At 36.2% G+C, this 27,860-nt stretch overlaps 1 protein-coding gene and 1 long non-coding RNA gene across 3 annotated transcripts in view; one reads left to right on the top strand and one right to left on the bottom strand.

The window, feature by feature from the left end:
• Nucleotides 1-27,860, top strand: part of LOC110678613 — a 76,267-nt gene that overhangs the window by 24,067 nt on the left and 24,340 nt on the right. The gene's annotated exons all lie outside the window — the stretch shown is intronic.
• Nucleotides 27,094-27,505, bottom strand: LOC110678624. The gene is made up of 2 exons (XR_002501789.1): nt 27,401-27,505; nt 27,094-27,328 (listed from the first exon to the last, which is right to left on the bottom strand). It is a non-coding gene; the product is annotated as an uncharacterized LOC110678624 (long non-coding RNA).

Genomic DNA, 27,860 nt, shown 5'->3' with positions numbered 1-27,860 from the left:
TTACAGGATCCAGATTACACAAGATGTAATTGAAGTTTACATGATATATCATGTAAATATCCATGATGTATCACCCTTCAATTATGTGCATTATATGTCACAAAGTTTACACGTTTCGTTCGAAAATTGATAATATTTGGTATGAAAATAAAAAATATAATATAAAAAATAACACATTTTTGGGCATTTGACTATCCTAGGATGTATGATCAAACTTAATTTTAGTGAACTGTTTGAACAACAGGAAAACATAAACGCACAAAAATATGTTATTTCTCATCATAAAAAATTGAAAAATAAAACTTAAATTTTAAATCACAAAAAAAAACATTTTAATTCTTTTTTAAACTTTTACCATAGTATCTTGAAAGAAAACAGATGTTTGGGACAAAGTTTCATAATAAAGAAGTTTTGATTCATTTATTTTTTCAGAGAACAACTTTTGGTAGATTTTAAAAATTTTGTTTTCTTATCAAAATAAATATGTATGTTTTGATGATAAAATAATAATTTATAAATTATTCTCAAGCGTAATGAATATCATGATCGACTCTCTAGAGGTAGCCATTTTCAAGTTATTCCAAATTGAATGCAAAAATATATTAATTTAACAATAGGGGAACCTGGTCCAATTCGCACCCTGTTCTAATTCGGACCATCAAGCATTTCTCAATACTGGCGCAACTGTAAAGATCGTGTGTACCGTTTTCCTACCCACCGTCTGGCTTGGATCGAACACAATAAATTTGACGCCTTTAAGGTGATTATAAAACGAAGCCAAACTTTGAATTTTCAAGTGCACAAGACTGGAGAATCTGACAACAGTTCGCGTTGTAAATCAATCAAATTACTTGCTTGCTGGTGGTGACCAATGGGATAAATTTTCAACGCGGAACGCTGTTTGGTTCTCAAGTCTTGTGCTCTTGAAAATTTGAGTTGTGGCTTCGTTCTATAATCATCTTAAGTTAATTCGTTTGATTTTTATATTAGTTTATTGGTTTGAAGTGCTCTAGTGTGCTGTCGCTTAGAATTATTCCCAAGCCTCTGTAAGCGACAATTAATTTCCAATATTTCTGTGTTATTTTATAATCGAATCCCCCATGCCTAACCTCTCATCTGATCGTATGGTTTTTATATGTCTATGCACTGTTTGTGCCCAACTAGTTTGAAAATCACAAACTGTGTGTTGGTCCAATCCGGACCTTTTGATATGGTCCAATAGGGACCTCTTGATCTTCAACGAGCACTAAGTCTATTCCAAAACCTTCACCCCTTGAAAGTCTTCTCGGCTTGGTAGAAAATCACAGAAGTTGCAATATTGATCGAAGATGTCTTTGTTTCTGGTGCGGTCAAGAAAGAGTCTTCGAAAAATCCAAGAAATACGGTAGACCACTAAAAAATAAAGGAATCAATAAACTAACTACTTGAAAAACATCTCCAGCCAATTTTGGATACAGCTTTCTCAAATACTTTGACACTACGATACAAAAAACGTTTACGAGTGCTGAGATCAATACTTTCAACTTTCCCTTACTCGATATAATATGTTTTGAGTTTGAAAATTTGAAGTTTGGCTTCGTTTTATAATTACTTTAATATGGACCGATGCACGAGTTCACTAATTTGACGTTTGAGCGGTGCCGAATTCACTCGTTGCCATGGTCACGTAAATAACACGGCACCGCTCAAACGTCAGATAGTGAACGCGTGCATCGGTCCATAGCGTACTTTGATTCTGAAATGTAAGTTGATACTTCCACAACTTGATGTCCCTTCCTGTCCTTTGCTGCTTATTTCAGTTTGCCGTACAAGTTCACCTTTTTAACCCTATATTTTCATGCAAAGTTTTAATAATGTTTTGAAATTTCACTATATTCGAAGCTAAAATAGCTTTCTAGAATGAATTTTGATAAAATACCAAAATAAATAAATATGTGGTTTTTGTCTCTATATCTCCTATATACTATGGTCCGTTTAAAATCGAGTAAGGGATGGTTGACTATACCTCACTTTGAACAAGTTTCGGATTTCACCCTTGTTTTTTTTAAGTAATTCACATTTTATCAATTGACTCGAAATGAATTGAAATTTTTCACGCATTGAGTTTATTTTTTATGCTTGAGCTTACAGAAGAAGTTCAATAAGCTTTGATACCAAACAAATAACCAAACAAAGTTATATTTTATAACTACCATATCAAAGACAATAAAACTAAGGGTGGTCCGAATTAGAACATAGGGGTTCCGAATTAGAACAGGGTTGGTTCAATTCAGACCTTCTTAAGAGTTTTGTTCAAGCATGTCTAGTCATGTCCTGGTAGGAGATATCACAAAACTCTCTGAGAGAACAGTGTGCGCGCTGAATCAGGCTTTCACGCAAACATAAAACTTGTCATGCTGTTCATCATGCTGAAAAGTTATGGCCAAAAAACTGTTACTACGTCCGAATTGGACCACATTCCCCTTAATTATGTAGTTTTAATTAGTTTGTAGCGTTTTCTGCTTAATGGTGAGTGACTCATTTTTCATAAATATTTTACATAAAATGAACAAAGTTTTAAGAATTTTAAAAAAGGATTGTAAAACATATTTTTATTTTATTTAAATAATACAGCTGTTATTATTATTAGCTTTATTTTCGAGACATCCAGCCCGCGGCTGGTTCGTCTCCAATAGTATAGCTATTGACAAATAAAGGGCTTTGAAAACGTTTTCAAATGATCGCAAATCGGGTATAATTTATTTGAGATTTGCTAGGTGAACTTGAATAATAATAAGGCAGTTTATAAATTTAAGGCAGTCAAATTTTGCTGACTTTTTCAGATATTGCCAAGAGTTAAAAACAAAACTGATCAATTTCAAAATTTGGAAAACTGTCACTCTCACACAGCCAGAAATCTGTAAAAATGTTAACAAGTGATTTTGAGAACATATGTTTTGTCCGACCATGCACCACTGAGCAGTCATAGAAATGCAATAATTTCTTCACAGCTAAAAAACTATTGTATGAAGTGTGTTTGTGGCTAAAATGCTTTGGTGTTTTTGGCTTTATGCAGCATGAAAATACTCTAAAAATACATTTGGTTTGATGCATCACTTGATCCTAATGAAATATGGCCAAATTCATTCCGAGAATTTTCTGAAACCGTGAACCGTGCTACTTCCTACTGCACAATGAACTAATTAATACTACTTCCTACTTGCACGACTAATTAGGCTCACGGTGCTCCAGTTACCGTTATTATCAAATAAAATATACCATTCAAACGGCAGTCAGCAGTTGATTCCTGACGTTGTTCTGCACCTCTGGGCCGATTTTTAAAAAAATCCTTAGTCAGAATTTTGAGTTACGCCCTTTTGAAGTTTATATGATAGAAATCACACAAAATATGCCACTTTAATTTGTTTAAACAAAGAGATTATAATGAAATTTTGAAGTTTTTATTTTTTATATGGTTTAAGATATTAAAAATTCATTTTTCTAAAAATTTTCTCGACTGACATTTGAAAAGGGCCAATGCTATGTTTAGTTATTACTAATAAGCCAAAAATGTAGATATAATTTTTGACTTATTAGTAATAACTAAACATTAACGCCTGGTAGTGATTTTTGGAAATTGTCCTAAGCATTCAAATTTTTATGAAAAATTCTTGGACAGGATATGCAGATACGCCCTTTTGAAATGTATGGAAAGAATATGGAATATGGAATACGGTGGATTCTGCTCCATCTATTATCAACGGTTAGCTAGGTGCATACATAATCATTACACTTTTGCGGTTGTTCTTATTTCATTCAATTTTGCAAGTTGCATAGAAGGAATGATTCAAATATAATGTAATGCAGAATTTTCCAATTTGAGACCCCCTCTCCTCCCCCGCGTTACAGCTTTTGTATGGCAAATGTATGAACCGTAACACTACCGAACCCCCTCGTTACGTAATATTCTAACGATTCCAAATTTACACGTACACATTTTGTCTATACTGACATTGAAAAAGGACCAATATTTGAAATATACACATTTGAATATAGCTGAACAATGACTGTATCAAAGTTGACCGAAACACTCGAACATCACTTATCTGTATCTATATTATACATCTGTATTCTATTCCATTTTTTTTTTTATTCTAATCTGTTCTATTCTATTCAATTATACTCTACTTAAATTTATTCTACTCTGATCCACCCTACTTGTTCTTATACATATTTTTACAAATGGACACTGTATTAATAAACAACTGCGCGCAACAGATTTTAACAGTACACTTTCGATATATGTACGGCTTTTTAGCGCTCCCAGCTCTGTAAAAAAATGCTATGCACAGATTCTGACTCCTAATGCGTGCTTCTCATATGATCCATAAAAATGAAGATTTGAATTATTATTTCACAGTAAGTCCAAATAAGGGTTTCAACTTATATATGATAGTTTTTATGTATTTTAGGGAACTGAAGCATTTTGTATTAAATGCTTTTCATTTGAGCTGGATCCTTGTTTTAAAGGTAATTTGAACAAGTTTGTCGAGAGCTGGGAAGATCAGTGTCTTACAAAATCTTCGAAATATCATATCACCAAGTTTCATGTAAAAGACTTCTGCAATGCGGCTGGTTGAGGACTAGGCTGACATAATGAGCTGGCGTCCGAGTCTGTGCATAGCGCTGTTTCACAGACCTGTCAGCGCTATAAAGTCGAACAAACATCGGAAGTGTACCGTTCAATTCTTTTGCGTGCAGTTGTTGATTACAACATTGGCATTTATAAAAATATGTATAAGAACAAGTAGGGTGGATCAGAATAGAATAAATTTAAGTAGAGTAGAATTGAATAGAATAGATTAGAATACAAAAGAATTGAATAGAATATAGAATTATGTAAATACAGATATGTTATGTTCAAATGTTGCGATCAACTTTGATGTTCAGCTATATTGATGTGTATATATTTCAATTATACTTTGGCCCTTTTATAATGTCAATCTAGACAATATGTTTACGTGTAAATTTTATGCAACTTGCTAAATTTAATGAAATAAGAACAACCGCAAAGGTGTAATGATTATGTATGCAACTAACCGTTGATTATAGATTAAACGGAATACATCATGCAATATTCTTTCAATACACTTCAAAAGGGCGTAACTGCATATCCTGTCCAAGAATTATCCATTCATATTTGAGTGCTTTGGACAATTTCCCAAAATCACTATCGGGCGTTAGATTGTTAGATATAATTGTTCGTGTATTGGTTGATAAGTAATAACTAAACATAGCATTGGTCCTTTTTAAATGTCGGTCTAGATTTTTTTAGGGAAATGTGTTTTTCAATATCTAAAACCAGATAAAAAAAAATTTTGTATAATCTCTTTGGTTAAACAACTAAAAATGGCATATATTATGTGATTTCTATCATATAAACTTCAAAAGGGCGTAACTCAAAATTCTGACTAAGGATTTTTTTCCAAAATCGGCCCAGAGGTGCAGAACAATGTCAGGAATCAACTGCTGACTGCCGTTTGAATGGTATATTTTATTTGATAATAACGGTAATTGGAGCACCGTGAGGCTGATACCAATATCAATGTCCGAGACCACTTGGAACTACGAAGGCTAAAAAAATAAAAAAAAAAACAAAATTATTAAAAGTAATATAAAATTCGCTGAGTTTTATTTTCAAATGTTTTTGAAAAATTAAGTGATTAAGTAGTAATGTTCACCTTTGCTCTTTTTTGTCTTCCTCTTTTTTATCTATTAAAAAGTAGATAATATTTTCGATTACATAAAACAAAATTAATATATGTATTTGCCAAATTAGTACAAAATGTTAACTGCTTCCTTGTTTTTTTTTGTGATAATATTACCACAAAATAGTGATTAGTTTACAATACATGAAGACAACTGCTCAGCTGATTATTCAAGTAAATTATTCTCATTTCAGTAGTTCTTAAACACGTTTTAACATAACATGTACTTCGTTTTCTGAAAGAAGAAACATTAACTTGACTAACCGTTTTTTGGGGTGAATGTTACTGATTATGCAATTGTTTATCAACGTACTGCTGCATGGTTGCTGTAGACGACTATGAGGAATAGTGTCTAGATGGCAGTAAGCACACGCAAGAGATATATAAAGAGAAATTTCTGATACTAGTTTAACTGGTTTAACCTCACACAATCTCATCTCGAGTTAGTTAATTGTAATAAAACATACTTTTCACATGCTCGCGATGCATCAACGTGCGTTACGCGTATCATACTCATTGCGCTCTCTGCGTGAGCTTCATAGGCACGTTTCGACTATCGCTCATCTGAAAGCAGAAGGCCGTCGATGGTCGGCTTTCGGAGAAGCAAAAGAAGCTGCTCGTGTGTAAACTGATAAATAAATTCAACTCGTGCGGGGCGGGCGGCATTATATTTCCTTCTTCGCATGCACGCCAGATTGTTATGTCATTACTTAATTATATGTGGACCTGAAGAGGCTTGACTCGCTTTTGTTACAGAAACGAAGGCAAACTAATCCACGTAGCAGGTTACCTAGCAAAACTTTAAATCATAATGAACCTAATTTGGATGCTGTGATGTTGCAGATTGTGATTACTCATATTGTTTTTTTTTTTTTTTAGTCGCTTTTGCGGTTAAAATATCAAAATTTAAAGCAGAAAAATGTTCGCATAATATCAAACTGAAAACTTTTTTTTTACTATCCGTTAATTCAAATTGAACAATTGTTCTGCTATCATTGATTGCAAATTGAGAACTCTTTGAGCTATGCAATTATGAATGTTTGATATCAAAATGAGCTTGCAACATGATAGATGCTTTGTTTTTATATAATAAACATATTATAATTATATAATATTACCATATTACAAGAATTCAAATTGATAGCAGAATAATAACTAAATATGAAATTGGACATAGTAATAATAAATTAGTATCAAATTATGATATCAAGTTGATGCTAAAACAACTTTTTTCGATTTGATGTTGGGTTTTACTCGAGTAGTTTAAAGAATTTTGATAATTTTAATAATTGATGGGGCGAAATGCAAAGAGGTGAAGGTGACATTTTGGTCCGTTTTGAGTTAAGTACCGTAATCCGGGGTATCATTGATCAGCGGGGTAACATTGATCGGAATGACTCACCTCATCAAAAGATCGTATTATAATTTATTGATGAAACATTTCCAAATCATGAATGGTGCTTCTCCTTCTTATATTCATGAGCTAATAAAAGTTAATATATTTGTGAAAATTGCGTTTACCTTATGCGTAAACTTGTCAACTTTTCGAAATAATTATTTTAATTGTTAAGGATGACACCACCAAAGATGCATGTCTCACATAAGTTCTGCAAACGATATAAGCAAGCAAAATGTGGTTCTTACTAAAAATGAGATCGCCGAAAACGATTTCGTTGTCAAAACTTTTATAAGTATGCTCAATTAATTAACATTACCGAATTACTTTTAGGAATGCAAAATTCCCTAAGGAAATTGCCTACCTTTAGGCGTATTCAGTAGATCGAGGTGTTTTTAATTTTAAAATAACTCAAAAAGTAAATGACTTGTAAGCGTTTGGCCTTCATATTCGGCTTCAGGGGCCATGATTTAAGTAAGTTACGACATTTTCAGTATAACCGAATGTTGTTTACATAGGTGATCAATGTTACCCCATATCAACTGAACCAAAAAATCGCCTTAAACATTTTTTTTAACATGGTTTAATCTTTCAATAAACAAAATACAGTATATAGTCTCCAGCTATGGGTGGCAGTACTTGTTTTAAAAATATAAAACCTGCAACATTTGCATTTTCAAACGAAATATTGAAGAAACATTCAGAAAAATGATCAATGTTACCCCGGATTACGGTAAACCAAAAAAATCTACTATTTTCAATCTTTCCAAGGGTATTTTTACGTGATTTTTCCATGCAACAGAAAAAAATAACATCATTCGTAGAAGATTGGTTTCTTTTTTCGGTTCTCATACAATTTGTATGGAATGCACAATTGCTGAAAAAAAAAGTCGATTTCATCAAAACTAGGTTTTTAACACTTACACCCCTTTACTTCTAAATCCCTTAATTCTAAAGCGAAGTATGCACTTCAACAGAAAAGTAATCGCCTATCTCGATGCGTGGGAAATTTCTTGCAAGAAATGTAATTCAAATGGAGCTCACTGTAGGAAATTTCTTGACCATTTCTTGGGCAGAAATTTTTACTTTTCTTGAGCGGAACAGCATACTTAGCTTAAGAGAGAATACTAAAATGTATTATTTTTTATTTCTTATTTCATCTGACATAAGTCTCAATGAATGTTACTAATATTAAATAAAACAAATCTAGTTCTCATCGAATCTGAAATTGTTTGTCTGAATTCTGATGAAGACATTTCAAAATCAAATAGGGTAGGTGTACCAGTTATGAACATAGTGGTTCCCTATTTCGCCATACGTGATTACTTGAATGTCTTCAAATTTTGAAAACTTTTGTGTGTTGTAGTAGTTAGATTTAAGATATATCTTGATGTTAAAACATTCAAAAAGATTTAAAATGTGAAAGTTATCAAAATTTCACAAATAGGGAACCACTATGGCCATAACTGGTGCACTTTCCCTAGGTACGCTACATCGTTATATGCTCTTATTATGGAAGACAATAGTTCGTTGTACCCGAAAAACGAACGATGGAACTGTGGAGCAAACATCTTTCCTGTGTTGAATCCTGGTTCGAGCGTTCAGAGCTAGCTTTGCTAGGAGATTCAGGCAGTCCATCTCGTCGTTCAAAACCACGCTTCCTTGCATTCACAATACACCTAAACGACTGACGCCGCAAACCGCACGGGCACGAAGTCCACAACTGTTAACCGCTAATTAAGCACCGAGAGACTACTAAGAAATTGAATCAGGCGTATTTCGGTGAACTTCAAGAAAATACCTTACCTTGTCAATTAGACAAAGGCCTCTGCTGTACGTAGGAGACGTCTTCATTCGACGATCTGCGGAGGGTCCGCAGATTATCCTCCTACTCGCTGCGCACCACGTCGTCGTGTGCCGGTCGGATTGTTTTCGAAAATCATTTTCACCGGGTTGTTATCCGACATTCTGGTGACATACCCGGCCCACTGCAACCTCCTAATTTTCGCGAGGTCAACGATGGTTGGTTCTCCCAGTGAATTCATGGTTCATCTACCTTCTCCACGTTCCGTCTTCTATCTGCACTGCGCCGTAGATGGTCCGTAACACATTTCCCTGAGAAAACACCTCTGCACGTAGGATACATTTTTCGTGCTCAGGAGTGCCGGTCTAATCAACGTCTTGTAGATAGTAATCTTCGTGCGATGGCGAACTTTGCTCGATCGAAGAGTTCTGTGGAGTCCACGATGCGTCTCTGGATTTCTTTTGGTGTCGTTGTCGATGGTCACCAGTGAGCCCAAGAAGACAAATTCTTTGACCACCTCGTTTTCATCACCGTAATTGATGTTCAGCCCGATTAAAAACATTATCTCTAGAGATATTTACAAGATCTCAAACTAAAATGACCACCCTGTAGCGGTTTGTGGGTGCCCCCGAGGATGCGACCAATACAAAACATCAAATTTCATTGTTTTTCATGGCAATGTCTAGTTATATGTGAAACTCCAAGTAACACTGGCTTCCCTTTAGACATCCAGGGAGATTTGGATGGTTTGAACAACACGTTAAGAACCAATGTACTATAGAACAAGTCCAGTTCTTAGTGTGTTTGCTTGTATTAGTCACGAAAAATATGTAAACAAAAGGATCAGCTGATGGTGACGACAAGTCTGCCAAAAATTTTGTTAGCGGCTTGTCATGACATCATCTTCGGCATCTTCGTAAACTTTCGGCTCGCCGAAGTTTTCGCGTTGCACAACTACCGTTTTGAAACTGAGGCTGTCACACAAATACTAATTTGATGTTTCGACCGAACCGTTTAATACCCCACATCGGTTAAGATGGGGATGGGGATCATGCTAAGAGGTTGTGGAGACGAAGTTGTCTAAGATATTAAAAAGATCTCAAGTGACCACCCTGTGGTAGGTTCCGTTTGTTCCGATGATGTGAAAACAATATTAAGCTTTCTAACGTTTTTGTATATATAAATTGAAACAGGCGTATTTCGGTGAAGTTCAAGAACATACCTTACCGGTGCCTCGGAAAAATTAATTGTATGAATTTCCCCTGGCATGTTTTTGAAATCTTTATCTTAAAAACCCACACCAAATTGGTCACAAGCTACGTGGGTCTTGGAATTAAAAAAAAAAATAGGGTAAACAGAGAAGCTTTGAGACCCGCTTATAACTACTTAGATATCGCTCAAAAATTTTACGTTTGGCACCCATATTGGTAAAGCATTTTACAGGGTCCGTATTGGCCACGTCCCTGGGAGCTCTCGGAACCTGCTACAAGGTGGCTGATTAGCGATGGAAAAATGAGCTTTCGACACACTCTTTGAAATTTTGTTATAACTCTGGTGGCCACTAACCATGACCAATCAGTGTATTTTATCAGAAATTACTTAAAAACGGGCTATCAGATTTTGAAAATTGTTCTGAAATGTTCCGACCCACAAAGTGCAGGTAAAATGAACAATTGCATCGTTTTTTGCAAGCGATAAAAATATGTGAAAATTTAGCTACGTTTGTCTGTATTCGTGTCGCTGATGTAGATAACATCCTTATTTTTGATGTTGTGCTATAAAACTATATGAATTCCACGTTTTTCTATCAGAAACAAGATGATATCCTTGAGGTGTTTATTTTACCACCCCTTTCCCTACTTCGCCGAGCTGGAGAGGTCGATACCAAAGGCCGACGAGCGCTGTTTGATAGCGTCTCTGGTCCTGTGAAAAGCATACGACACCACCTGGCGGCTCGATATACTTCGCACCCTGAAACCATGGTGGATACGTCAGGCTATCGACATGGATGGAGACACCATCTTCTATGGTGACAGAGGGCTCGATTGGCTTGTCAGATGGATCGGGCCCGGGACATCCTGTCTACTGCGAATCGCTGCAGTTGATATAGGGCATGTCCACTGCCTGGGACACGTGGTCGAATGATGAATTTACTGCAAAGCTTGCTCTCGGAGCGAACGTTTCATGTATCATTGGGTGGTTACACGTCCAGTGAACACGATGTGGCGATGCAGCCCATCTTCCGGGACTATGGAGTCGACATAGTCTTGTACGCCGACGACATCCTCCTCATCGTTAAAAGGGTTAAAAGCAAATTAAAAGGGCTAAACACACGAAATTGCAGATCGACGTGAAGGCTGTCTGTAAGTGGGCGAATAGTGTCGGCTTCGCAATGTCTGCTGCCAAGCTGCATGTGTTCTACTGTAGGATGGTTCGGTTTGCTTCCGAAGCCTTTGTTACCAGCCCGATATTTTCGGTCACGGCCGAAGAAGTTTCAACTACTGGCGGTTCAGTGCATATCACGAACAGCCATCCGTATCCTAGCGAAGAACAGCCGAAACAATTGTCTTAACTTGATCCGGCGCGCTTCGGATCGTTTGGAGAAGCTCACAGGCACGGCACTCCCTGCTGTCGGCCAACTTGCGAGATAAGGCGATCGTACTTGGAACGGACGGAAACCTTTGATTCTATGGAACGTGAAGAGGAGTATACGAGCCGGTGACCCACCGGAGAAAGTTCGACAACTTCTGTTGACTCGCTTCTACAACTAGACCGTCGTCTACATTGACGGCTCGGAATCTGAAGCCACGATAGGAGTCGCATTTTATACCAAGAGAATGCAGCGTTTTCTCTGCGGAGACGCATGCAATCAAAATTACGGTTTCAATCCCCAATATTAGGAACGATGTGGTAATCCTTACTGTTTCAGCGAGTTGCCTACTGGCCTTTGAGGCCGGATCTTCTAAGCACCCGTGGATTCAGGAAATCGAACAGATCGTTCGAAACCAAAATGTTCGGTTCTGCTGGATCCCGGGTCATGCTGGTATAAACGGAAATCATGAAGCAGATCGCTTGGCCAACGAAGCTCGACAGCAACCAGCTATCGACATCCCTATCCCCGGCGAATATACATTGAGAGCAACGAAAGAAGCCATACGGTGGTTTCAAACAAGAGAGAACAAGCTTAGGGAGATGAAGGACGATACGAAGAGATGGTTTGACAGTGACAATGCGGCTGACCAACGAGTGTTAACCAGGTTGAAATCGGCCACACGCGGCTCACGCATACTTTCCTCTTGAAAAAGGAACCCCCGCCCATCTGCGAGTGTTGCGGAATCACACCTGGATGTACGACTTCTCATCTTGTAAGTACGATACGCCATCGATACTCTTTTACCTTGAAAGAAGCACTGGATAACAGTAAAGAAAGAAACGATAAATTACTGATGTATCTACATGATACAAGATGGTATGTGAATGTGAATTGTAAAGCGTGATGAATTAGCAAATAGGACAAGAATTTTTCTCTGACACGAATGTACCCTTGGTGTAAAGTGTCACAAAAATTACTTTTGAATAAGTATGTTTTTTTTTCTCATTCGTTTTTTGTCACCTTTGATGAAATACAAAAAATATGTTTCGATCAAATACGCGCTTTTATCATGTTTGTCCATTTTTTAAGAACCCGGCTCACAGTAACAGTTTGTGACAGCCAAATCTCGGCTCACTTCGACATTCATAAATTTCGTATCGGTTTCTTCCTCCCAGTGTGCACCCAGTTTTTTTTTTGTATACTCTGATTCTACGTTTAAAATTGAGAAAAACCCAAAGTTTCATAATTGGAACTACATATTTTGAAAACCCGTTTGAAGTTAGAATGGAAATCATTCCTCAGAAAATTTTACTACGGGACGAGCTGTCATTATGTAAACGGAAATGTCATTGAGTCACATATTGAAATCTTCGTTTATCATTTATAATGTCAAAATTATGATATTTAAACGCCATAAAATATATATTACGATGTGTCAGAAGATTCAAACATGTCACCAAATACGTTAAGCCGAGGTATGTTAGGCCGAAGTTCGTTTTTTGCATTAGGCGAAGTGTATCATTAGCCCGAATGAAAGGAGTACCTGCTTTGCTCTTGACCACAGTTAATCAGCGAAAGTTTTCTCGTTTTATTTTGTATGGGGAAAGGCATCTAACTTCAAATTTCTCGTAAATGAAAGCAATAATCGAAAAAATATTCGGTATGCTTGATAGTCATTACGGTGTGACCGGTATAACCGGTACCAAATTTTTTTTTCCGAAAAAGTTCTCAATGTCGATAAATAGTTCGTTAGATGCATTTCGCCATATAAATATTTTTCGCGTTACCTTTTAGCGATTTTTCGTGCATAGACACTAGAGCATGTGCGTTACTGTGTGGTGAGTAGCAAATAAGGCCATGTATGTAACCCATTGAAGCGAAGAAGGAATAGCCTATATATTAAAGGAAGAAAAAAATCTGGTCCTATTAAGTTTTGAAGTTTCGGCCTAATGACCCCTTCGGTCTAACAAACTTCGGCCTAACGAACCTCGGCCAAACGTACTTCGGCCTCATGGCCGGAAACCGTTGAATTTTATACCTTTCGTACCGCAGACTGCCAAACATATAAATTTAAATGTGCCATCGAAACTGGGTTGGTATTTTGAACGTTGAGTGAATCAATTAATCCAAATTTTCATTCGATAATTATTGGCGAAAAAAGAAAAACAAAAACTTGCCTGCACATACAAGCTAATGCAATTTCGCAGTTTGAATGGTTTCATTTCGCGGCTCAGCTCGTTCAGTCAGCCAGCCAACCGGCCAACCAGTGGGTGAAATAGTTATGCAGTTTATGCAATATATAGCATTGGATTAGCGTGTTCTTCTCTTTGTGGCTTATGTCTAGGTCTTTAGAAACTTATAAGTATCCATCGTTGACGAAATACCGCTAACAACTCTAAGGTTCGAAACAGAAAACACTCTATGAATCTGATGAAACTTCGTTTTTATTGAATTAGAAGAAAACCCATTATTCAGTTGATTGATTCTTAACGCAACTGTGAAATATGGCGAAAAAAACCTGCGTTCTAGAGCACCACTAGACTTCGTGTGCAACATATTTCTGCCATTCAAATCGAAAACCCCAATAGGGCAACTTTCAAATGATGATCATATGATGATCTATGTCAGCGGCTTTCAGATTGTGCGCCCCGGAGCACTTGGTGTGGTCTCCACGTAAGACTCAAGTAAAAATGGAGCAAATGTCAAAACTGTTTTCGGCGTTAAAATCGCCAAATGGATCATTGTAGGTAACTTTTTCGGTGCTTACCGCATCAAAACAAAGGCGCCACTGTATATGGGATTTAACATTGTGACAGCATTTCTGTTCTGTCAAACACACAAGGCTATGCTTTTCATAGCGGCCGTTTTGGTTATTTTAATGATCTATTGAAAATAAAATAAAAACACGCAGCTGTTTTATTTTCAAAATAAAACAGTTGTGTGATAATAAATCTTCGAGCTGTTTAGTAGAATACCTAAAAGTAGATGAAAAAAACCGAATTTAGTACTATACCATTTAATTCCACTAGAGTTACTCTAGTAACTCTAGTTGAATTAAATGGTATAGTACTAAATTCGGGTTTTTCATCTACAGTTGTGTGGTTTTTTTTTCAGATTTGGCAATTTTGAAGCAGAAAACTGCTTTGCTAGTTATGACATTTGCCTTAAACCTAATATTAATCATTTCAATAAATTAAAAAAATAGGTTTAACTTTCGAAAATAAAAAAAAACTTAATTTTACGTGTCAAAAATCTCGGATTTAAGACGAAATCGGGATATAGACAGGGCTCCGTGCAGCAATTTTATTATGAAATGTGCTCCGCGAGTTAACAAATGTGGAAACCCCTGATCTGTGCCAAAGTGAGCGATATCATTGCCTTGAGAAAGAAGGCCAATAAGTTGCACTGAAATTGGGAAAAGATATCTCAATACAGCACAGTACATCCTGAGCCCTAAATTTGTGATCGAAATTGTTTTGCGTCCATAAAGTTGATTTCAGAGGTATGATGTCATCAGAGAATTTTTTTGGGATATAGATAACCTTCTTAAGAAAGTACCTATTACTTTTGTGATGAATTCTCCTAGCAGTGCGAAAGATTTTCACGTTGGGTCATTTTTTGGTAACGATCCCATAAACAGATTTCTTGGTATAGTTTTAATTGTATGTTTTTCATAAGGCATCTAAAAAACATATCTCATGTTTTCGGATTTATATGATATTTTATGCTAAAAAATGCATTTCATTCTGCATTTCTTTACCATACACAGCGGCAAAATGTTTAGCTTGCATTTGAAAAATTACTCAATAGCCATCGAATCTGTAATGGATCATTAAAATAACCAAAACGGCCACTATGGAAAGCATGGATAGCGTTGTGCGTTTGACATAACAGCAATGCTGTCACAATGAGCCTATGCATGCCATAAAACGTTTGACTTTTACTGTGCGCCCTGTTTTCAAGTTGCCCGTGAGAGAGAGCGAGACAGCACCAACACACGGCGCACAGTAAATGTCAAAAGAACAAAAGAATTTATGACGCGTACAGAGGCTCATGTTAAATCCCATATACAGTGGCGCCTTTGTTTTGATTCGGTGAGCACTTGCAAAAACTACCTTCAATGATCCATTGCTGAAGCTGGGTATTGCGTTCCTACGTTTAATCATATGTGCCTTATTAGTATGGGTTTCTAAGGTTTTTGCGAACGTGAAGAGAATACCATTAATAATAAATACTTAATAATAATACCATTAATTAACAATAATAGTGACCAGTAATAAGAAATAATATACACATATTTCACAATTGATTGATCGGCTTTTCTGTGTGACTTAATAATAATTAGTTGTTTAGTTGTTTAAACTCATATGTTATAAAAAAATAAAACAAGTCCCAACTTTAACGCATAAATTTAATATAATTTGAGTGTCATTATATGCAGGCCACAATTTCGTTGAAGCTCTTTCTACAGTTTTTTTATGATTCAGAATGAATCGAAACATAATTTTCCTAATATTTTTAAATAAATGTTAAAGATAAGGTTTCACAAAATCAGTTGAAAATGACTCTTAAACCCTCATGTACTTGGTTTCAGAATTCTTATAGTTTGAGTTGAGATTGAATAAAAATAAAGGTTTAAAACAAGATTTCAGTTTTAAGAAACTTCTCTTTGTTATAAATATATAAATTATCGGTCATATAAAATGCATCAAATCCGTTTTCCCATACAAAATAATCAATTTCAAATAGCTTCATCACAGATTATCTGTGGTTTCATCTTCGTCGCTTCTCAACAGATTATTTTTAGTTACCTCGTTTTTTAAGAACTATTGAGGAAGTTGTATGGAAACTATTGATTCGAAAGTTACAGAGAGGTTGAAATTTTAACATAACTTTTTAAGAGTTTTCAAAAGCTGAAGAAATTTGTTGTTTGTCATAGAAAAATGATAATAATCTGTTGAGAAACAGCGGAGATGTAGCTATCTGAAATTGATCATTTTGTATGAGAAATGGCTTTCGTGCATTTTGTATCTCCGAAACTGCACCGTGGAGTCCCCATAGGGTAACCAATATATGTTGGACCTCTATATATTTTGGACCCCCTGGGCCATTTTCCTGCAAATTTTCCAGTTTAAATCGAAAGATCAATACAATCCGCATGCCATTTGGAAAGATAGGACCATTCCGCACTTGCATCAAGCGTTTGTGCATGGAAAATGTGTTTATTTTATCTGAAATTAATTTAATTTAATCGGTTCATCCATGCAACCGTTACAACACGTTACACATAGAAATTGAAGACCAGACATCATGTATACGCGCTTCATATCAAGAGCTTGAGATCAGCTTGCCATGAGCGCACAAAAATAATCGCGCGCTTGAGCACGTGCTATGGTGAGACACATTTTTTTAGATCTCATATAGCAATGTACTAGCTCAAACGATCACATCTGCACTGGCTCATGCGCCGTCTCATGAGAAAATCTCAATGTGACAATACATTTGAGCCTCGCAGGCGAAGGTTTCAGAAGCAAGGAAAAGGGATTAAACTAGGGATCAAACTGCCCGTAGGCAGTTTCAAAGGACTGATGTGGTTCAACGCGGTTGAGATTCTAGAATTTGAATCGAAAAACTTGGGCTGGCCAAAGAAGAAGCATAGGTATAGACCGAAGTCGTATGCTTCCGTGGAGTTATTGTACTAGGCAAACATAACTGCATAAAAGTACTCCTAGTAAGCGCATGTGACGAGCCTCACGAGATGTCTCATGAGACTCGCTCACTAAGATATATTTTGTACGTATCCGCATCTCGTGTCTCACATAATCTGTGAGCTGCGATATGAAATATCGCATGGCACACTAGCTCATTTAGGTATACATGAGAAACACGACACTCTGTTGAAGACGTCAGAAATTTTTCAAATGTAAACAAAAACTTTTTTCTAATTTCTGAACTAAAAGCGTAGAATATCTTCGCTTTTCCATTGTCAATCGATTGATTAGACTATGGACAAGCATATTATGCAACCAGTGCCGTGGACTTTGTCGCCAAACGATAAAAAAATGCCGGGGTCCAAAATATATACTTTGAGGGTCCAAAATGTATTTGTGTGTCCAAAATAATGAAAAACAGTGCATCACAATTCAATTATTTTTGACGTCTTTTGGATCCTACATGACCGTATGGGCATTTTTATCTCGTAGAGGAAGTTTTTCTTCACATTTTGGTATGTTCTTTGACTTGGTTACGCTATGTAATCAATTAATTGGGACAAAAATGTAAAATCACTTCCTTAGGGGGTCCAAAATACGACCGTTACCCTACTATTTCACAAGGCTTGTCTCAAGTTTTTCTAGCTTTTTAGGATTTTTTTTTATTTTTTCATGTAAAAAAAAATTTCAGAGTTTTATATTTTTTCTGAAAAGTTGAAATCTTAAGTTTTCATTCCATAAAAAAAGATCGGAAATCGGTTGAGCTGTTCAAAAGTTAAGATTTTTTTTTAATAAAAAAAATCTATTCCGCTGAGACCTACAGTGTGTGCCGATGAAAAATGACTGATTTTTTATTTTCAAAAAAATATATCTCAAAAAATAAAAAAATCAACATATTGCTGAAAATTTGACAGTAAACGTAAAATTTACTGAACTTTAAAAAAAATTGAACAGCAATAGCCCCTTTGGTCTCGAGGCCTTCAAAACACGAAAAAACGGAAATTATTGATTTTTTTAATGTAAAAAAAAACAATTTTATGTGGAATTTTATATTTTTCTTGAAAAGTCAAAATCTTTAGCTTTCATTTCGTCCAAGAAAATCGTATATCTGTCATGCGGTTCAAAAGTTATAATATTTTAAAACATAAAAAATTTACAAAATCGCGATTTTTCTGGTCATCCTATTTTGGCAATGGTCATCCTAATAAAAAATCCAAAAACACGTGTATCCTTATTTCGGATAAGGAACAAAATAGCAAATATTCATGGAATTCAGTGACCCACTAGATCGTTTTTTTATGGAATGGCTGTATAGTGATATTTTTCTAAATTAATATTAACAATGAGCATTGAGTTTTATTACTTTGCAACCACACCGCGAACAATATCATCATGGCTAAAGGACGGCACTTTTTTCTGATATATTATTTTTGAAAGTTAGAAGGCTGTGGCATCAATCTATAAGAAATTGAATATTTCAAAAGACTCTGAATCTCTCTTATTTTGTGAAACGCTTTGAATAAGCCTGATATTTTTCCAAATATTTTTTTATCTACCTATTTTCTGTCCACACTTCACACTATAATAGGTAGCCTAGTCCATTTTAAAAAGTTGCTACTACTTCATCGGTTTCTTATCGTTATGAACCATTTAAATATAAATATATAAATATAAAGTCGTAATTATACAGCTCCATCAAATGTCTTACTTTAAAAATACTTCCAATGATATCTGTGACTAAAAACTATTAAAATTTACGTTATCTTTTTATAAAATCTCAGTGTCTGATTCAAGTTTCAAAAATACAAACATTTTATTTTTGACATTCAGAAAGTTTTTTTCTATCAGAATTAAAACATGAGTATATTTAAAAGTACAAACAAATAGAGGTAAGATAGTTAAGTTTCCTATAATTTGCATGATTTTTTATTCTCATTATTAGCACAGAGAACAGGCATGGAGGCTCGAACAAAATTCCATCAAAATCTGTGTAAAGGTTAGAGTCAATCATCAGCGCCGCCAATGCAGACAGCGCGACATACAAACTCGTTTCGACCACACGATGGCGCTAGTAAACGTCAACATACATTGGCACACAAAGCAACGCTAGCGACAAGTGGCAATTTTTGATGGTGACACTAGCGCCAGTGTAAAAAGCGGCAAAATTGAAGCTCCTATATTCTGATGACAGCGCCGCGTAACAGGAGCATAACGACATACTTTAAAATGTCCCGTACAAAGCTTTCCACACGCTGACGATTAAAGATGAACGTCTGTTCTCTGTGTTCTTAGTACTCTCGCCCCCTTTCTATGCGTTTGAACCACCAAATTCAGTTTTACAAATTTTCGCTTCCGTTGACCCGAAAATCGCCCCAGGGCCCTGGGTGGCGAATTCGCCCACTTTGGGAATCACTGATTCATATATATTGATGGTCGCTAAAAACTATTTTGTCAAACAGACCAGATACAATTTTTATTACCGTAAAACGGGGTAACTTTGATAGTTTTTTCGAAGAAAACTTGAATATTTATGCATGCTGTTTAAAAGAATTTTTATTTATATTTTTAAAACAAGTACAGCCATCCTAGCTATCGATTGCAGTTGATAGAATTGCCAAAAGATTTATTTAAAATGGATATATAATTTTTCATATAATCGAAAGTCGGTTTTCTGTTTTGGGGTAACTTTGATAATGGAGTATGAATCGAACAAAATTGAATGAATTACGAACATTTGTAGGGCTTTGCATACCTCTAGGCGTTTAACGTTATATGTAAATTTCTGACTTAGATTACAAAAATGGTCCCAGTTTGTGAAAATGCTTTTCGTTAAGAGATTTGAGACCGTATTCAAGTTCTATGATAACTAGGCTGTCAGAGATAAGTGGCCAACTATTCAAAACTACATCAAATAGTGATCGTAGAACAGATTGTTTGTAAGCGTTTCGAAAATGCTAAAATTGTGTCAATTTTTGATATTCGTATAAAAAGCCTCAAATGTTCTCGATTCAAATGAAAATAGTTCTAACATGAAGTGTCATACTAATATTCTTTAGTTTTACATTCGTTTTGCTTAACCGATTAACAGAAATTATGATATTTCGTCTAGCATGTGGTGGGTTACGCACTATCAAAGTTACCCGCATTATCAAAGATACCCCGTTTTACGGTAATCCTCCTAAAAGTATTTTACACTCTCCATTATACCATATACTATTATACAATATAGAAATAATAATATTGCCAAATTCGAACAAAATTGTTTGTGATTTATCTAAGCTGAATTGCATAAGAGCAAAATATAAATCTCCAATTGAAAGCATATTATCGTACGTTATTTGACCATATCGATTGTCCTAAACAGATGATACAAATATATTCACAAAATGACCTTACCTTAGGCGGCATCCACAAATTACGTAACGCTCTAGGGGGAGGGGGGGTAGGCTCAAGCGTTACGGCTCATACAAAAAATTTAAATTTTTCATACAAAAAAGCGTTACGGAGGGGGGGGAGGGGGTCAAAAATTTCCAATTTTAGCGTTACGTAATAAATGGACGCTGCCTTACCAGTCCAGTTAAGGCCTGGGTGGCTCTGCTGTACGTAGGAAACGTCTTCATTCGGTTCATGACTACTTGTCGCCCGTCACGCGTTCTGCGAAGGGTTCGCAGATCGCCCTCAATTTGATCAACCCATCCTGCTCGCTGCGCACCTCGTCATGTGCCGGTTGGATTGTTTTCGAGAACTATTTTCACCAGGTTGTTAGCCGACATTCTGGTGACATGCCCGGCCCACCGCAACCTTCCAACTTTCGCGATGTTGACGATGGTTGCTTCTCCCAGCAGCGTGTGCAATTCATCCGCCTTCTCCGCGTTCCGTCTTCCATCTGCACTCTGCCGTAGATGATCCGCAACACCTTCCATTCAGAAACACCAAGGGCGCGTTTATCCTCTGCACGTAGAGTCCATGTTTCGTGCCCATAGAGAAGTACCGGTCTAATCAGCGAACATTGCTTGATCGAAGAGTTCTGCGGAGTTCAAAGTAGGCAAGATTTCCAGCAACAATGCGTCTCTGGATTTCTCAGCTGGTCGTCGACGGCGGTGAGCAATGAGCCCAAGTTCACGAATTCTTCGACAACCTCGATTTCATCACCGTCAATTTGAACTTCAAGTGTGGGGCGTGCCGTGTCCTTTCTTGAGCCTCTCGCTATCATGTACATCGTCTTTGACACATTAATGTTCAGTCTGATTAGCCTAGCTCCAGCTCTCAGTACGTAGAATGTACGTATCCGCCATCGTCTACGTGCTACAATATCAATGTTGTCGGTGAAACCAAATAGCTTGTTGGCTCTCGCATCGCAGTCGGCGTCATCGTTGGCTGCTTCAATTACGCTCAAGCAACGCAGCGCAGAACAGCAGTCCAGCCCATTCACTATTGTTCGCCTTTGAACGGGCAGCAGCAAACAGCCGAGAGCAACGGTAGGTATGGTGAAGTTATCTGTTGCGCGCTGCTTCAATTACACTCAAGCAACGCAGCGCAGAACAGCAGCCCAGCCCATTCACCATGCCCACCGTTGATCTCGGCTGATTGCTGCTACTCGTTCAAAGGCGAACAATAGTGAATGGGCTGGGCTGCTGTTCTGCGCTGCGTTGCTTGAGCGTAATTAAAGCAGCCAACGATGACGCCGACTGCGATGCGAGAGCGAACACAGCTGAATGGACTTTCTGAAGATCATGCCACGATATCCAAGTTACGGGGAAGTAGTTCGTCATAGATTAACCTGTCACAATCTGCGAAACCAAGTGGCTTGCAGTTCCATGTAGCGGAATTTGGGGCAAGTGTGCCACCTTAAGCAAATTTTTCTCTAACTTTGTCTAAAACTTACAAAACCTACCAATTTAACCTTATTGTGTTAGTTTCGCATCTTTTCTTAAGCACTGTGCCATTTTAAGAGAAAATAACTTCAAAATGTTTTAATTTTAGAGCTTCTCAAATATCATCTAAAATAACCAATTTTTCAACACTATGGGGCAAGTGTGCCACCTATATGGGGCAAGATGGCAACCGAATGAACATCGCATGTAATTCTACTTCTAATGAAATTTTCTTTATTTCATATAAATACTACTTACAAAGCAGAGGCTAATAGATAGTTTAGGAAGTATTTTTAAGTTTACCGTCATAAGGGGCTGCATAATAGCAAGGTTCATCACATGTGGAACTATCTACTAGTCAATACCAATAACTAAAATGGTTATTTTTGTCTCCATTCAATACGATATATGTATTACCCTTATATTACGACGGGTATGTAAAATATTACACTAGATCAGCACTAAATAATGGTAAAATCGTTATGCAGATAAGTAAAACGGTACTTAACACGCCAAAAAACATGTTATTATTGAATTTTTCGAGAAAAAATCACTTTGGGGGCAAAAATATCAGCTATTCCCCAACTATACTTCAGAAACCACTACTGGGGCTTCATTTTGTTCATGATGTTTACATTTTCATAAATTTCACTCCAACAATCTTCGTTTACCATAAGGTGGCACACTTGCCCCAACAAGTATAGATTTCATTCAAACTGGATTTCGTATGTAAAACTATATACTTTTTTCATCCAAATGCCATAATAACTTACGCATTCGAATACTTTCACGATGTGCAGTACGTTAGAAAAATCTGTTAATTATTTACCTTTTATCATGCTATTTAAAAACAACGAAATCTTATAAGAATCTTCTCAAATTTGGTTGTTTTTACAAAAGTCAATGTGAATACGTGAAAAATAGAGCAATTTTCATCCTATTTTGATCATTGTATTGTGAACAATGAGGGAACATATTGTTAAGCTCAAAGATAAAATATCTTTTGTAGTTTTTATAAAAAGCAGGGGTGGCACACTTACCCCTATGACTCACTTGCCCCAAAGTCCGCTACCAAGTTTCCACTAGGCCGATCGCGCTTATGGGGCTACCATCTTGGATTTAGCTGTGTGCGATACAGCATTTCTTACTCGGCCGCTGGATACCAGAACAGACGCTGCTTGAGCCGCACCTGCTGTTGAACAGACGCTCGAGACGCATCTTTTCAATCTAGCTGATGTCAGAAGGACAACAGTGTCCAGGCTGCACTACCAGCTAAGTACGCAACCCTTAGCTAGCGGTCTTTGACATTGTTTTGAAAGCTTCTTCACAGTTGTCGTCAAATCGTTTTGCAGCCCATAAATAAAATTTAAAAAAATCAGTATGTTAAACAAAAGTTAATTTACTTAATATTGTGTGTCTTTCAAATACTTTAGTAGGAATAATCCTACAATACTTCTGTATACAAAATTGATTAATTTTCTTCTAATGTGTACTAACTGTTAAATATTTTGTATAAAATTTTGATAAAATAAACTTTTTTTTATTTCAAAACCATCAAATTTCGTAACATATGACTAATGACAAGAATTAGAATAATATCATGCTTACTGTACATAACTTTTTTTGAGAATAAATATTTTTGTTTATTGGTGATTCACTTATAATTTGTCACAAATTTTCAAATCGAAACAAATAACGATTTGAATTATATTAGTCCCTCATGTGTTATACATAGAAAAAATATAATAATTACATTATACACGTTAGCTAAACATAAAGATGAAGTTAGATGGATTCTGTTTTGAAAGATCCCCTCCCTCATCCTGGTTTGGAAATCACTTCATACTTCAGATAGCTTGGATTCATTGCAGTTTGTGGCTTTGCTATGGTATATCAATGAGAATATATACTAAGGTATGGAAGAAGAAGCAATGGCTGTGTATTAGTAAAGAGAAAAAACGTAAACAAAAATAACTACGTCACTAATTTACATGTCTTCTTATGGGAGCTCGCTCGCTTGTATTGGTGAAACATTTTGCACCGTACACGGATGTCACGCACACTAAATGTCATTTCCCCACCTCGGTATATATTCTCATTGATGGTATATCTTTGCCGTATGAGCCTTCAGTTATAAGATTTCTTTTTGTTTTGTAACTCTTCCAAAATTTTTGTTAAAATAAATAAATAAATGAAGATGAAGTTGACTATTGATTTTTCTGTATCTACTTACCCCATCGTACCTAATGTAATATTTGGATAAACTGTATTGGTTTTGTTTGTAATTGTGCGTTTTGGGAAGGTCTCGTCCCCAACTACATCACAAGCTGGTGCGTATGCCTCTCTATTATGTATTTAAAAAAAGTGATTCGAGGTAAGTTTTAACATGAATATAGTGATTATAAAGTAATATAAGACTATGTTTCAATTGCAAGAAGGCTCCACCATATCCACTCCTCATAGTAATTCGTTGAAAATTCGATAACACAACGTAACAAAATTCACATTTTAGCAGGTCTCAAGGATCAAATTATGTGTCTCTAGTAGATTTGGAGTTGCTGAATTTGATACCGTCCTGAAACATTTTCCAGTTTAAATTGCAATGTTCTTCGCCTATGGAGGACTGCATTTAAGTTTTTTTTAGAAATCAATGTGCGACCTCTGGTGAATATTCATTGCAAAAATGAGTTTTCCCATAGTAAATCCCATATAAATTTTGAACAGCTGGCGCTAAATTATAGTTTCACCGATCGATCTCAAATTGGACCCAAATAACACTCAAAATATGGACTGAAGAATTTATATTTTTCATATAAGCGTGCCCCAAAATAACTTCAGCAAATCAAATTCTTAAAATGACGTTTGAAAAAATTAAAATGCGAAAAATCCTTTGTCTTCATTGCCAAATTAAGGTACACTCAAAATTTAAAAATGGTGTGAAAAATAAATCTAAAAGTATAGTAAAGCAATAATAATAATATGATGATGATGATGCAAGCCCTCGATTAACAGAATAAACCAAATAAATGGTGTCGAAGATCCCTTCCCTCAATCTGCGAAATGTTAATAACAGGGAGGAAAATCACATCATTTGGGTGCCCTGGTGGTCCCTCCCAGCCCAGTTATATATGAAATTATAGAAATAAAATAAATAAACATAATATAAAACGGAACAATCTCACCAAAGAAGCTGCAACCATCTGTAGATATGGCAGCATCCATTTATTACGTAACGCTAAAATTGGAAATTTTTGACCCCCTCCCCCCCCCCCCTTCGTAACGCTTTTTGTATGAAAAATTTCAAATTTTTGTATGAGCCGTAACGCTTGAGGCTACTCCCCCCCTCCCCCTAGAGCGTTACGTAATTTGTGGATGCCGCCTATTTATCTTTCGATGAGCTGAATGTTTAATAGTCTCTGTTTGAATAGAAATTGAATAATTGTGTAGCGCCATACTTCAACAGGTTGGATTCTAGTAAAATAATAATAATAATAGACTAACAAAATATTAGCATAATTACCGTGCTGCATCAATACCCGGACGCTTAAGCTGGGACCAATGTTCAAATTCTAATTTGACTAGATTTTTTCTAGAAATATATAATGTTCTGTGCTGCTACACATTCATTCACATCTTGTCTAAGTGACGATAATGAGTGTTTGATTGAAAATGAAGATTTTATCGTTTAAATAGTCAAATTAATGATGCTTGTCTTGTTCTTAAATCCGGACACTTGGAACAAGCCTTGTCTTGAAATCCGGACACTTGTGAATCAAAATCCGGACAGCAGAATTACATCATGAAATATTTGTGTAAAATAGATAATAGGCTTACCTCAATCCAATTAAACTCCTTATTGTTACGCTTTTGATGCACTCATTTACTCTACGTTGCTCACAAAATGTGAAATGTATGTAAATTAGTGTTTTCATTACCTCAATCGAAGTCATAGATATCCGGTTAGACGCTTGTGTCTTTAAGCTGCAGCAATACATAAATCGCACATTTTATTTTAAATTAAAACGAAGTGAACACATAACAAAACACTTGTATTGAAATAGCTTCAAGTTTTCTCTTCATATCACTTTAAAAGTGTTCTTTAACATATGCAAATTGAGGAACATTTCCTCTCGTCCGGATTTCGAGCCACTGGTCTTCAATCCCGGACAGTATATTCCAACACTTATAAAGTAGTATTTTCACCATATTTATCCATTTTTGTGTCACTGTATTGTTAATGTATAGTCCCGTTTGCACTTATAATAAAAACTCCATTCAAATAATTGAAACTAATCACAATATGTTCAATCCGAACTTGATGGAGCTTCCATCGACGCTTAACCGAGAAGAACTTGCACTGCGAAGAAAAAGTGTCTGACTGGAACAACTTTTCTGTTTCTATTTTTATCAATTGTTTGGCAATGATTACTAGATCACATGTTTCATGAAAATGATAAACAATGTTAAAGGTAAAAGTGAAGCACAAAATTTAACATATTAACATATAACTTTTCGTTCATTTAATCAATATTATCAGAGTGTCCGGATATTGGTACCGTCCGGATTTTGATTCACCACGGTATACTTCAAATAAAACAAAAAATTAAAACAAAAAGTACACAGCACATATCTCAATGAATAAAAATTCAATGGATTGACCTTCAAGTTCCAAACAATTGCATCCAGTGCGAAAAGCTTCAATGTGTGTCCAGCTGAGGCTCAAGCTAACGTTATATCGCCATGACCTATGATGCAATGCGTCGTTTTATCTGCGCTTTCCCAGCGAGTATAGACATTACCACGCTTTAGCCAAGCGGCACATAGTAGCCTGACTATGTTCCACCCTAAATCGCGTCACGTTGGCTTTTAGCGCTGGTTGTTGCAAACATCTTCGTGTGTATCCATAGCTGCAAAGCTCACGCGTTTGACACATTCATTTCGGTATTATGTAAAGCAAAGTGAGACGTATTTTGTTAAAAGCCAGATGGTCAGATAAGAAAGTCTTGTGAGTGCTAAGCTTTGTCACCATTAAAAGGTGAAGTGAAGCGAGATGCAACACCATTGAAACCCTAATGCCGCTTCTATCCGACGCCTGCTTTGTAGAGAGTTGAAGATGGAGCCTTTTAAGCCGCACTGTTATCCACATAAAGCATGGCTCGCGTAACGTCTTGGAGTTGCCAAACGTGTCCAACTATACAGTAGGCTGTGAACAAAAGTATGGAACTCGGTATACTTGATGATATTTTTTGACATCTTTGTAAAGAAGTAGACATACACCATTGTGCTAAACGCAAAATCTTCTATCGTTTTCAGGAAGTATGTCTCGCCTGGTCATTGCTTTGAAAATATCCATAAGTAACTGTTGACTACGAAGAGAAAGGTATTGGTGCTCCAGTAATGGTTCTGTACACTAACAAAACAAATTGAGAAATTTTACAATTTGTTTACATTTTTTTTTTCATTTTTTTTATCGAAATTTTTGACGACATGGAACAATGCCTAATGTCATACAAAAGAATATCAGAAAACAATATAAATTAATTTTTATAGTGTACAAAGTGGTTCTTCAACATTTGGTTCCAGTGTAGAACGTCGACAGGTGGCAGCGAAGTGGAAAAAGAGAACGCAATTAAGGAGTGTCAAACATGAAATTGAAATATCGCAGCGGTTTTCATATCGTACGCGCCGGAGCACTTGATATTCCGCGATGCCAGGGCAGGTGCTTCGCAGCACTT

The sequence above is a fragment of the Aedes aegypti genome, chromosome 1 (genome assembly GCF_002204515.2).
Source record: "Aedes aegypti strain LVP_AGWG chromosome 1, AaegL5.0 Primary Assembly, whole genome shotgun sequence".
In the NCBI taxonomy this organism is placed as follows: Eukaryota; Metazoa; Arthropoda; class Insecta; order Diptera; family Culicidae; genus Aedes; species Aedes aegypti.
This window is presented reverse-complemented; position numbering and strand designations above follow the sequence as displayed.